Genomic DNA, 14,253 nt, shown 5'->3' on the forward strand with positions numbered 1-14,253 from the left:
ACTCGCATAGGTGAACCGCGGCTTATCCTTGAAGATTAAGGCCCGGGCAGCATCCTGCACCTCCTGCTGTCACTATGCACGACTAGATGGTGCCGGTACTCCAGCAGTGTCACTCTAGACCAGCAGGGGCCAGCAGCAGTCAGAACATTGCTGTCCTGCCGTCACATCCTCTTTTCTCAATGTTCACCGTGCGTCATGGGGGTTGTAGTCCAACACACTCTTTCTATTAGGGCGCAGGTGTACTCCGTTCCGCCAAACCCTGCGATGGCTCTTGACTTGAGACGCACGGGGTGGGTTCGTTATTCTGCACCTACAACATCGTCCTTCCACCAAGTATTGCGAACTACCCATTAACGAGTAGTGTTACTTAGAACTACAAATGCTGCGCAGCCTTCCGTAGGTGACGAGCAGTCTCTGCCGCACTTCCGTCTTTGGCTTGCACTGACCCTTGGGAATTGTAGTCTACTGGAGGTATTCCAGACGGTGGTTGCGCTTTGAGCGCAGCGCTGGGAGTGTGTTTCCTGGCGGGCGGCGGGAGCAGCTGCGGCGCTGGCGTAGGATTCAGTTCCTGGACTCCAGGAGCCGCCGCTCTCCGTGCTACTCATTGAGCGAAAGCGGCCCGAAGCTGGGGAAGGAGAGTCTTGCTGGCCCGGGACAGGTGGGGGGCACCGGGCGCCGTGGAGGCAGGCTGGCCAGGTGAGGGGTCTCTGTGCTCGGGGCCGGGGGGAGGACGGTGACTTGGGTGCCGAAGGGAGGGGGTGAATGGAAGAGCCGGGTGTGTGTCTGCATGGGGAGACAAGGGTCCGAGGGTGTGCACGGGATACTTGCCGTGGACCTGGGGGAGCTGTGGGCTTGTTGTCGGTTCCGCTGCGGATCAGTGGACGTTGAAGTGCAGGGAATGTGTGGCAGCTGCGGGGAGAATCTAGGGCAAAGGTACTTAAGGGGGAGAGCAGGTGACTGGGGGCGAGTAAGTAAAAGCAAGGCGAGAGGGGTCGGCTGGGTTTGAGTAAAGGAGGGAGAAGGACCTGAGGGTCAATGGAACTGAAGGAGAAGAACGAGGTCAGGTGAAGTCATTGGACGCGTTTTGAAGGTGAATAAACCGGACAGCTGAGAGGCCAGGTTCCGAATGGGACATGGTGCTGGAGGGGAAGAGTGTGTCGGACCATACGAGGTATGAAGGCGGAGAGGAATACCAAGGGTCATGGGGTCGGATAAGAGGGCATAGAACTGAAGGTGAAGTGAAAAGTTTGAGGAACATGGGGCAGGTTTATGTCATCTGCAGTGCTGGAAGTGGGAAAGCATTCATTCTAAGATTCCATATATTTGGGGTCAACTGGTGGATCATGAGGAGTGGAGGATTCTACCTTTTTTTTAAAAAAAATCTGCTTAATGAAATTGGCAACAAGGGCAAATGTGATAATGGATATACCTTACTTAATTTATCACAAACAGGACGCATTATAAAATATCTTATGGGTGTAGGACAACCACTGCAGTTATCTGTGTCTAACCAGCAATTTCCAGTGTAATATAAGGGTAAGATGGCGAAGGTGCTTGCAGATCGGGTTCAGTGGGTATAAGACACGATAGCGCAGGTAGATCAATTAGGTTTTATGCCCACAGGGCGATGCTGCATAAACTACGGAGGGTATTCGGATGTCCAGTGCGTAGTTGGCATATCAGGGAGCCAGCCGGTGGTAATCTTGTCTCTAAAAGCAGAAAAGGGGCTCGAGTCCCTGGAATGATCGCACCTGTGGGTGGTTCTAGAGAAGATGGAATTCTGGGGTTCCTTCTTGCAGTGGGTCAAACCTGTTATACCAAGATGTTGTGGCCAGAGTGAGAGTAAATGGTGTGCTGTCCGGAGGCATAAAGATTAGGAGAGGCACTAGACAAAGATGCCTTCTATCCCCGCTAATCTGTAGTATACACCTTGACAGAGCGGTCCCCAATCAATGCACTCTCCCTGCTTTGATGGGAACCCGAGGGGTTTCAGTGCTTGGGGATCTTTGTCATGTCAAACCAGGAATATTTTTTCAGGCCAATCTGGGTGTTGGTCTAGAGGACTATAAACAGGATGTTGGCCTGTGACAACACCTCACTCTGTCCCTTCTGGGTTGGGCAGATCTGTTTAAAATTATTTATCTCCCAAAGTTCTTGTATGCTCTTCAAAACACTCCAGATAGATTCTTCACACAGGTGGATTGGGTTACAAGAAGTCTGCTCAAGGTTGGGTAGCCCAAGGGTACCTCTGAAAACTCTGACTAGAAAGACTTGGGATGGGGCATTGCCTTGCTTGATTTAAGACTATACTACTGGGCAGCACAATTAGTAGTGGCAAATGACTCGATGTTTTCAGAACAGGTAGGGCCCTCCCTAATGGCGGATAGGAGAGCAATGGAGCCCCTGGGTCACTTGCGTTACATATATGGGAGAAAGAGGCTGCATGGACTACCAGCTCCAACGTCCCAGGCACTCTGGATATGGCGGAGGGCTGAGAGGCTCTTGGGTTGGAGGGGATGGATCACGCTGGTGACCCCTCTGTGGGAGACGGAGGCACTGAAGAAACTTAGGAAGATTGTGGGTTATAAAAAATCAACAGCCTAGGAATATCGACTGTGGGGGATGTGTGGCAGGAGGGCAGGCTGATCACTTTTTAAGAACTACAAACAGAATACGAGATATCAACCAGCCGTCCTCACATGTACCTTCAGATGCAACACATATTCAAGAGATTAGGCTCCCTATTGGTTGACCTACCGGAAGAATCCCCTGCTAGAATATCGGGTGCTATAGGCCCCCTTGCATAGGCATGCTATTTATTTGGTCTATATTACTTTATTAGCGCACAGTCTTCCAGACCTGACCTCTCTCAGGGAACATTGGGAACAACATCTGGGGATCCTGGAAGATGACGCCTGGGGTGAGGCTGTTCGATGTCCACACGCGGTGGCGGTAAGGGCTGGGTTTCGTTTGGCCCAAATAAAGTTCCTTCACATGGTGTAGCTTAGGAGGAAACACCTTCACAAAATGGGATGATGTGAATTGGACCTCTGTCTTTTGGGGTGTGCTTGACGCTACTCCAAACTGTGGGAATACCTGCTTGTACAGAAATACTGGTGCCGGGTGGAGTCAAGGTTATCGTATGTTGAAGAGACAAGTGTTTGCTTAACCCCACAGCTAGTGATATTGGGGATCTGGGGATCAGACCCTAAAGAAATATACCCTACCGCTTTGTAATGTGGGCCTAGCGGCGGCAAGGAGAGACCTGGCCAGGAGATGGGGGAAGTCCGGTCCTGCCGATGCTGCAGGAGTGGGAATCGAACCTCAACTGGTGCATGAGAGCAGAGGAACTGGTTTATAGGTCTAGGGGATGCCCCTGGAAATTTGAACGAATATGGAATCCATGGCGAGACATGGGAGATAGAGGTTGATGGTCAAGGACATCTAGCTAAGGAGCTTCTGGGCCAACAAGAGATCTAGACGGCCTGGGTGGCCGCCCAAGGATGTGTGGGCTCAGCCACACCCCAGGAGAGGGTGAGGGGTAGTGATTCTGGTGATAAATGGATCCTGTGGACTGTTAGGTTGTGTTGCATAATGCTCTGTACTAATGCCGTCTGTCAAGTTTTATGGGAGTGGGGAGGGGAGAGTTCCTGTTAGGCTTTGGAGAGGTTCATATGTCTGCGGATCATTTGTTGATAATGCAATTTTCTTAATATATGTTTAATATGGTGAAAATGGCAATGAAAAGTTACTTAAAAAAATAATAATGGTAAGATGATTTTAGTAGTTTATGCGGTTGCTGGAGTGATCTATGTGCAGCCTAGTCACAGGTTTGACTCATCAGAAAATAGCACAAACGGGTAATGTGCCTGCTCCAAAGCCGGAAGTTTAAACATGCAATTGACAGATTGGTATTGTATTTAGACAGCTGAGTGGGTTCCTCCTTTTGTTCTTCAAACCTTTGTGTTTCCTGCAGGTTACAAGTAACCTTTATGATCTAGTTCAGTGAGTTATGAAACGGCCTCAAGGAATTACAAGCACAGTACAAGGCTCAAGTGTAAAACACTATTGCTTTTGTTCCTCAATCTTTCGTTATTCTCACATAGCTAAGACATGTTCCTTTGGGTAGTAATAATCTCTTATTAGTAATAAGTAGTTGTATATAATCGTTAGTGGTGTAAACGCGCATATAGGCACCTCTTATAGTCCACACATACATATTATATTCATTGCTTGGAAAACTCAAAAACCTGCCTCCAAATCATAGTTTACCTCTTAAGCAAGTATCAAGTGACAACAGGCCAAGTGTCTGCTTTCTCAGTGGAATTGACATCAAGGTGTCTGGTTCCAATTAGCTCATAGTCAGGATGAGACTTGAATAAAAGAAGTACTTATGGCCCTTTAAGTTTGACATTTGTGTTGTGTTCAGCTGGGACCTAAAATGAGAGAACTTCCTCATCCCTTGCATGTTGCTCCTCTGAATGCAAAGCAGATATTGCTCCAGTGTCAGTAAACTGCATGTGACTAAGTTATCACATTTCACTGAAGCCGGGCTGGATCCAGCTTAGTACTTGCTCTCAGATTCAGGACCCACCTTGGTCCTGAGCATTTTCAGCACTTTGCTCTTTGGCCAAAGAGCAAGGGTAGGATTGGTAGGGGCTGGGTTTGAACTAGATGATGGTAGCTATAGTTTGGTGGGACATGGCTTTTTCTGAAAGGCAGCCAGTGGCGAACAGGGATCTGATGGGTCTAGGATTAAAAGTGAGAGCCTGATCTTGGGTGTAGGTTGCAGGGATAGAGTACAGGTCTTGTAAGCAGCATTAGACAACTAGACATGTGGAAATTAGTAAGGGTAGCGTTGTGAAATGCGAGTGAAGAGGCAGGGAAGTGAAGGGGTAAGAGTGAGGTTTTCCTGTGTAGCACATGATGAAATCCCATTGGGAACAGGTGGGAAATTAATGCAGTGGTGCCTGAAGTTCACAAAGCTGTCTAATATCCTTTGCATTCTACACAAAATGTTCTTGAGTGATTGATGGGAGCAGGAGGTGAACTTGTGAAAACCTGTCCATCCAGCTATGGCCTCTTTGAAGCCAGCACCAAAAGATGTGTTTATAGAATTGTAGGGAAGTTCTAGGAAAGGAGGTACCTGCAGCGTAGTGTGACCTAACCCCATGTACAGAGTTTTTGCTTCTGTCACGAGTTAATTATTTATGGTTTTTACATTTTTAGCCGATGGAGCAACACTCCTGAGACCTGGTGCATGTTATTTTTTTCCATGTTGTTATTGAGCTGGCTTCTCAGTCAGGGTCTAAAGTAAACTTTTAATAGTCTAAAAATAAACAGTGCTACAGGGATACAAGAAATTAATTGCATGGTACCCTAGTGGGGAAGAGCTGAGCGAGAGTTGTGGAGATCTCGAAGCTAGATGTTGTCACAGTGAACTGATCAAGGGATGCCTCATCCAGAAACAATTGTGGAGATGACTGTATACATTTTGGGGCTATGCTTAAAAGGCTTTTGCGCTGTATGGGATGAAATTCAAAATAATTCAGGGAAGCAAGAGGAGGTGGTGTAATTTTTCAGGGAAGCATGGACTTACTTCTTAACTTGGAGCAAGTTCTAACCATGGCTGGAAGAACAGACCACCAGGATGAGTTGGAGTTAGGGTTTGCTTCAAGGAGGGGCACGCGGTCACTGATAGCACTCCTGTTAGTAGTCATCATAAGGGAGAAGAAAAGGCCATCTGGATAAGCCATTATTTTAATGAACCCTCTTTATTGGCATTTATTGGTAAATATCAGCATAACATGCTAAATCAACATTTGAAACGTGATCCCACGTTTCTCTTCAAATTGTCACTTAATATGGACATTCCGCAGTTTTAGTCCCCCCCCCCCCCCTCACAAATTTTTACTAGCTATTCTGCACCTCCCTCCCCACATTCCCGACTTTGTATCCATTTTATTAAATGTTTTTGGCATCTGCCTCAGGCTTTATCGACTGAAGGTACCAGAATGCGACAAGTAGATAGATTGTCCAGCCTTCCATCTCACAACACAGGGGGCAATTATTATCCCTCCAGTTTTGTGCCATTTCTCGTTTCACCAAAACCATCTCTAAATGCAGGAGGGATTTTTCAGCACACGTGGAGCATTCATCCTCCAAAGTTTAGCAACAACAATTTTAGAGTAAGTTCAATACCCAGCGGCAGCTGGAAAATTGCAGTTATGCCTTCTCAAAAGGGACAGATTATTCAGCATAACCGACAGTAAGGAGTAAATCCCTTTTCTGTATCACGCACCTGAGACAGTTTGGAGTGCCCCCCTGTTCTTGCGCCTTAGGCACTTTGGAGTATAATAGACTATGTGTAATTTTTTTAAGTTAGACGAGGTAATAAACAGTGGCTATCACTTCTTCCCCTGATGTCTTTAAGGTGAGTAGTCATTCCTCGTCTTCCAAAGGACCCGGATCAGCTTCTGGGGCCAGCCTCAACTCCTCAAACATAGCTGGAGTGTTGATATCAAGGACTCTATAGACCCTAATGATTATTCCCCTTTCTAACATTTGTGATGTGGTGAGCTTGGCTCCAGTCGGTTGCAGGCTGGTACGTCGCCATGGTAGCTGGGGACTAAATAGGAAATGTCTGAGTTGTAGGTAGCAGTAGAATTGTGGTTGCTGCAACTCAAATTCTTATCGGAGCTCGAAACGATTTCTTCTGGCTAGATGAGGCTCATAACAGGTAGATTTCCTGTTTATCCAAAGTCTTGGAGAAACAGATTTCCATCCCATGGTGTGGTCTCTTCGTAATGGTTCTTTGCCTATTTAGTTTGTAGGAGAGAGGTTTACCATACTTTCAGTACTACTTTGGTTGCCCTGGATTACTGGACAAGGAGGGGCTTGGTCTCACCATAGAAGTAGTGAATTGGGCTAACTTCAACCATTGCTATAGTTTGGTTGTATACACCGGATTGGATCCGAAGCTTCAGAGCCATTGGTTGATCACTATTATATGGGCAGCTTGCTAGTATGTTGTGAAGTCTTACACAGCCAATGAGCATTCATCAGTGGATTTTAATCATTTCATCATTACTTCCTTTGGAGTTCCATTTTTACCATAGAGTGGACCTCGTAAAGGAGGTGATTTTTCTTTAGGAGAGAGAAGGAAGCCGGAAGGTGTTTTTTTTTTGAAGGGCATGATTTAATCTGGATTATTGCTATAATCTTGATCGAGTAAGGCCAGCCTTGAGCGAGTCTGTGCAAAATCCAGTGTCCACCGGTCACTTCTGGTAAGCTACAATCTTGGGGGCCACGTGACCTCCAGAATGTCCTCCAGCAAGCACTGAGGTTGGCCCTGGCCTGTGTGTAAGGTCTGTGATCATTGGAATCACTCCTAGCATAAGGCCACCTTTCTGTAGAAGTAGAAACCACAGTGGTTGAGCCAAGTCTAAGCAAGATCAGGTGATGACCAGGCATTCAGGTGGTCTTCAGATTTTGGGTAGAAGGACAACGCTTCAAGATGCGCCAAGGTCAGGGCTAGTTGGAGAAAGGTCTGGTGATCGCCCTGGTCAGTATTGATTTCTACATATGGCTGGTTTAGGCCCTTGGCATGCTCTTTGTGTTTGTATGGCTTAGGTCTTTGCACCATCCAAAAAGTAAAATTGGCAGCTGTATCACACAGAAGCAGCTCTGGTGGTAAAGCACAACTTAAAAACTTCTGCGAGCCCCAAAGTAGCTTAAAACAGAAGCCTGTTCTTTGACAGTACAATGACAACCAACTGTTGAAGCCCAGCTATACAGTGCCACATTACTAGCTTCCCACTTACCAGCTTCTATACAAATGCCCCCGCGTTGCGCTGCTCCTCCATTCACGCCACCCATCTGATGAACTAACCAGAGGGGTTTATCTTTTTGCTGTCTGATGATCAACGCAGGCAAATATGCACAGAAAAATATCGATGTGTGTAATATGCCTAATACAGCCAGGCACATTGTGTAAACAATTGGGTTTGTTTGTCCAATGCTTACTTGAGACCTTAAGATAAGCTCTGCAAAGTACATTGTGCAGGCATAGGCCGACATGCGGACTGCACCATGCATGGCATGTGCTTGGCGTCCTGTTTGTTCCCTGCACGTCACAGTGAGACTGCAAACACTGCACTATTTGCCCTGTGCAGTGAACCTGGAGGAATGAGACACAGACAGGAAGGAATGGTGCTTTCTCAGTCTTCCTGTGAATTGCTTCCTTTTGGGATATCCTGGCATGTAACATGGTGTTCTGTGAACCCAAGCCATCCAGTGACCAAAATACATTATTGGGCTTGTTCTCTCCTAATGGATGATGTGGAGGCATGTGCACGACGCAGATGCCTTGCTGTGTGTGCGAATCATTCGTACAGAGCTGAAGCCACATTTGTCATTGGCGGGGTAGGTAAGGTTGGTTGGCGGGCACGCCTTCATTCAGAATTCAGCTGTACCGTAACTGTGCCTTGGAAACTAGAAGGGAGATTCTGTATGGAAGCATGTTGGTGCAGAGATTTGGGAGTGCTCGTGTGAATCACGTCAGACACAGCAAGCATAGAAATATTTTTTTGTTTAGCTTATTGAGCTTTACAGTGAAACTCAAAATACTACAAGTAACCGTATTCAATCAATTGTACTTTTAATTTAAAACAACGTTATAGAAATTAAAAAATGTACATAATTTATATATAATTTCCATATAGACTCTGATACTTTGAATGGTGCTTGTAACTATCACTATGATACGTTTTTATCATAAACACTTACAAGAAGGTGGTGGGGAGCCTCAGAATCTTCATTGGAAAATGCTTCACAAACCATGTAGCTGAAAACACAAGTAAACCAGCAGAGACGATAGAGGAAAACAATAACCGAAAAATAATGTGGCGAATAAGATTAAAGCACTTTGTGTCATGTCTAGGTGCAAACATTGGACGTACATACTGCTTCGCTGGTGTCCAGTATTTTTGTGTGACTCCTGCAGCGTGTACTGTTTTGCCACTCCATTTTATGCGACTCCCTGCAGCGGGTACTGTTTTGTTACGCCATTTTCTGTGACTCCCAGCAGCGGGTACTCTTTTGTGACTCCATTTTATGTGACTCCCTGCAGCGTGTACTGTTTGCGGCTCTGAGAGACGCCTCTAGGCGGTGTTCTCGGTTACGAGTGCGCACAAGAGGCCTTCTGTCTCTCACGTACACACTACACTGGCTCCTTGGCCGTCTTCTGTGAGTCATTTTTGTGGTGTGGCAAGCAGCAGAGCGTGCCCACCCTTAAGGGGCTGCCGTGTGTACACACGGGGCAGGTATCCGAGTCTGTTGTTCGACACGCCTGGGGCAGGATGCTGTTTTCAGGGGGATTAGGCCTTCTAGCGTGAGAGGTACCAGCATGGCGGCGAAGTTCAAAGCCAGCCACCAGCCTGTTTACTTTAGATTGGAGTGGTCTGCCTGCAGGCCCCTTTCAGCGCACGCACCCCTCTTCTGTTTTCATACCCGGTGTTTCCATGCTGTTGTGTTCACCCGCACCCATTTGTTATCTGCTTGAGGCAAAATGATGGCCTAAAGAATGTGATGAGGCCCCCCTCGAGACTCCCGTATCTCACAGATCTGCATTGGCCTTGGGCTGAATACCTCCTCCCCCCCTCCAAATAGCTGGGCCCCCCTGCGCCCTATAGACTGCAGGGGGCCCAAATCTACATTATAGAGCTCAACTGAATTCCCTTGGAGTGTCCCACTCCCCACATTCTCTGTGCAGAATTGCATCACGAAATGCCTCAAAATACATCATGACTTGCTTAAAACACTAGACTGCGACTCTATACTTTTCTCATGAAACAATTTAAAACAAGCATTTACAATGCAACGGTTTCGCCTTCGAAAAAGTTAGAGCTATTGGCATTGTAAATGACAACATTTTTATTTATGTGTTGGTTTTCAAAACAGATACATAAATGGCACTGTCATTTACAATGCCAATAGCTTAATCTCTCGCAAATGCCACACACAAACACACAGACCCACACAGAGTCCCACACACATACATACCTACAGAGCCACACACACAGAGTCGCACACTTCCAGTAGTCGGTGGGCAGGGTGGAGCAGACCAGCACCCAGCCTGACAGGGCCAGCAGGAAGGCCACGATCTCCCCCGTCATGCTGGCCATGGTCACCGGCGAGGGTCACAGGTGTCAGAGCTGAGGGCAGAGGGGTGAGAGCTGAGGGCAGAGGGGTGAGAGCTGAGGGCAGAGGGGTGAGAGCTGAGGGCTTAGGAAGAGCTGAGGGCACAGGGCAGGGTAAGAGCTGAGGGCACAGGGGTAAGAGCTGAGGACACAGGGGTAAGAGCTGAGGGCACAGGGGTAAGAGCTGAGGACAGAGGGGTAAGAGCTGAGGACAGAGGGGTAAGAGCGGAGGGCGGAGGGGTAAGAGCGGAGGGCAGAGGGGTAAGAGCGGAGGGCAGAGGGGTAAGAGCGGAGGGCAGAGGGGTAAGAGCGGAGGGCAGAGGGGTAAGAGCGGAGGGCAGAGGGGTAAGAGCGGAGGGCAGAGGGGTAAGAGCGGAGGGCAGAGGGGTAAGAGCGGAGGGCAGAGGGGTAAGAGCGGAGGGCAGAGGGGTAAGAGCTGAGGGCAGAGGGGTAAGAGCGGAGGGCAGAGGGGTAAGAGCGGAGGGCACAGGGGTAAGAGCGGAGGGCACAGGGGTAAGGGCGGAGGGCACAGGGTTAGGAGCTGAGGGCACAGGAGTCAGTGAGGGCACAGGTTAGGGCAGCGTGGTGAGGGCTGGAGGCCTGGGTTGAGGTCAGAGGGCACAGGTGCCAGAAGTGAGGGCCTAGGAAGAGCTGAGGGCAGAGGGGTAAGAGCTGAGAGTACAGGGGTAAGAAGTGAGTGAGGGCATGGGGTGAGATCAGATGGCAAAGCAGCAACTTTGGCCTCTGCATTGTCTGAAATAATAGTAAAAATGTCTCCCTAGTGCTCGTTTAGTGCCTTTGGTACTTAATTCCAGCAACTCCAACAGGTAATGAGCCAAGGAAACCACCCTTGCCTCTATGAGACGATCAATCTGTTGCTGTCCCACCACTAGTTGCATGTGCTACTTCTGTGTGGGTGCTCTCTTTGACACAAAGTCACTTTCTACAGCCTTGTGTGGGTTTGAGGCGTGTCAGGTGCCTGCATAGCATAAATGTTCCCTTTACAAAAACTCGTGAGCACTTCTCAAGACTGTGTTGTGGTCCGCAATTGAAAATATGTGCTAATCATTAATATGCGATGGTTATTATAGGCGATATTACACATATTTGTCCTATTGGTCACGCTTACAATGTCCAGTTCCTGAACGCAGATTCTACAGGATGTTCGGAACAGGCAACTTAGTTAACAAATAAGACATAAGCAAAATATAAATCATTTCTGCATACATATATACTGACATGATGCTTGGTAAAATTACGTTCGATTGATTAAAACCCTCTATATAAAACCCCATATGTATATTTAAGTGTCAATATTTATATGGTCTACTGTCCACATCCTCGGTCATATTTTCCTCATTGCTTCGTCCTCGGATTCTTGTTCACCATCACTCTACACCTGTTAACAGTATCCCGCAGCTCAGCTGCCATCCATTTCCCGTCTTTCCCTCCAGTGTTGATTTATCTTCGCGGCTTATTTCGATTCCCCTTTTCAACAGACCCACCATTGCCAACTCTTCTATGCTTCCCGCTTTCATAGAGTACTTTCTATTAACATACGCGCTCTTTCGCCAATGCTTAATTGTGTTTCTTTATCACCCACTTGTTTCTCCAACACAACGCTTTCTACTGCGCACTCTTAAAACCCTGTTTCGCTCCCACCACTTTACTCAGACTACATGTGAATCTCGCTTCTCGGTCTCCTCTTCGATTCTATCTTCACTCCAGTCTCCTGACTGGCCTCACTTCTTGTCCCATTCACTTTCTGATGGTCCCCTCACTTACCGACTCTTGGATACCACGTTCTCCCCCCTACCATCCAGGTATCCTCCAAGTTTGTATCTGTAACGTGTAAGTATGTAAATTTACTCATGTACTTGGTTCTATCGTAAAGCGCTCCGACACCTTTGGGTAAAGTCCGCGCTATATAAAATTGCATAAATAAATACATACAATTTCCCCCATTGCTTTTTATTCTACTCGCTGAGCCTTTCCTTCTGCACTCACCCATTCGCTCGCTGTGTGGCTGAAAGTGTAGAGCGCTACTTGGCTGGCTACGTCCAGAATTCCCCGAATATAGGGATCATGTCTACGCAGAGCAGCCAAGCTAATGTCCAAGCCCTTCTCCAGGAGCAGTCCTCTCACCGCTACCCCAGAGGCAGCCATCTTCCCCTCAGCAGGCACCGGCGCCATGAAAACGGAATAAACTGTGGTGTTAAACGCAAAGTTTGTGCTCTTGAGATCTCTGCATTTACTCAAGTGTTTTCAATAGGTGTAGTTTGATTTGTTGTACGTTTTTTCCTAAGCAAAAACAATAACACATAAGCTTTTTCATGCCCTCCTTTCTCTCTGTTTTGCATTTCTTCACTTCCTCCTTATTTCTCCCTTTCTCTCTCTTGCTCGGAGTCTAAATCTGATAATGAAAGATAAATCCCGCTTCCCAGAAATTAGTGCCAGCATTACCACCTGGCCTGGGTATATTAAGCACTGGTCCTGGCTGCAGGCTAAATGGTCGGCTAATTCCTGGAAGTGAGGGAAGTTCCATTTCCTTATGAACATATCACAGTATCACACAGGCTCTCATCAGAGCAGCCCTGCTCCTCCCTGACGGCCTCAGCGTCTGGGCACCCTTAGGGGTGATAAATCGAGCTTTACAAATCTGGAATTATTATTATTATTGTTCCACACCCTATACCTCACCGAGTTAAGCATCCGTTGCTGACATCCGCGTGGGCTGCAGATGTTGTCTTTCAATTGAAGGCAGAACAATTCGGCCTTTCATCCCTCGGAGGTCAATACTGTGAATTGAATTCAACTGGGAAACAGTAACAGCTGGTGTAGGTTTAACACCCAGCTCCATGTCATCAGGGCACTGGGTTTTCAAAACTGGTCTTTTCTGTTCCGAACAAGTGTATTGAGACATGCAAGTCCTATTAGGTTAATGGAAGCAATGCATGACTACATCTCCCAGAAGGCAATGGGAATCGAATGAAAAACAACGGACTGAAAACGGAATAAACTGTGGTGTTAAACGCAGCATGAAAACAAGTTACCTCTAATTATTACAGTACTGTCCCACAGCCATATGCTCTTCTTTGGTCATGTCTGAGTGGAAGTCTAATATCACTAACCCCCCCAATCCTCGTCACACTGCTGAGGCATCAATAAGCCACGGGGACCGGGGGAAGGCCTTCTGTTTAGAGAGGCCGCTGCGGCCCCTCCATCTGCCTGTGACTGCCGCGCGGCGCGGTTCCCATCAGGCCTGCTCTTTCGTCCGATCGCAAACAGAATCTCCGTGCAGCGCCTTGACATCCATCATTACCGGCGCTGCCCCGAGGCGCTGCGGGGCACGCAGTGCCGGTAGGGCCCAGCGAGGGGCAGGGGACGGGTGAGGAGACAGACACTCCGACAGGAAGCGCAGCTGGCAGGGGGTCCACACACCTCCTCGTTCTCATTCAGAATAAATGCAGCAACATGTCCCTGTGTTCTTCAAGCTGTTCTCTGGTGCTCGGGCTGGAACACGGCTCAGACGTTGTAAAAAGTTACACTATCTACTTGTTAGATAATTGACAAAATGTGGACAGATTTCGCCATTTCAACATGGCTGCTGATTTTACACATTAAGAGAAGCCTCCCGAACTGTGATTCTTTCAGTATCATTGCCACACGCCCACCGCCGCGATGACGATCGGAAAGGGGTGGAGAGGGAAAAAATCGCGGGAACGCCCACGAATCTGGTCCGGCCATGACGGACAGATCTCTGTTCCAATGGCTAGCCTCCATTTATGGAGCTAGCCAATGGAACAGAGGGCGGATTCAAGTGTCCCTTACTGGAAGACTACAGATTTCTCCTGGAGGCAGAGCTAAAGCTCCGTGCTCCAGCAAAACCTAAAAAGACATTGGGGTGAAGGCCTGCTCTTGCTCCCTGAGCTGCAGTTCATTCTCCATATAAATTCTCTGCAGATCTATTTTTGGCATAGCATGACTTGGTATTAGAACAACTCATTTCTTGTTTTTTTCCTCCTTAAAGGAGCCTTGTAGTGAATGATCCTTC

At 47.7% G+C, this 14,253-nt stretch overlaps 1 protein-coding gene across 2 annotated transcripts in view; it reads left to right on the forward strand.

The window, feature by feature from the left end:
• The first annotated feature begins 527 nt into the window (after window positions 1-527).
• CAPN15 (calpain 15) overlaps window positions 528-14,253 on the forward strand; it is a 315,793-nt gene continuing 302,067 nt past the window's right edge. The window contains exon 1 of one of the 2 annotated variants that reach the window (XM_078663054.1): window positions 528-696. The gene's annotated coding sequence lies outside the window, so the exon portion shown is untranslated. The remainder of the gene's footprint in view (window positions 697-14,253) is intronic. The other variant, XM_078663053.1, reaches the window with a different exon arrangement.

The sequence above is a fragment of the Lissotriton helveticus genome, chromosome 10 (assembly GCF_964261635.1).
Source record: "Lissotriton helveticus chromosome 10, aLisHel1.1, whole genome shotgun sequence".
NCBI lineage: Eukaryota > Metazoa > Chordata > Amphibia > Caudata > Salamandridae > Lissotriton > Lissotriton helveticus.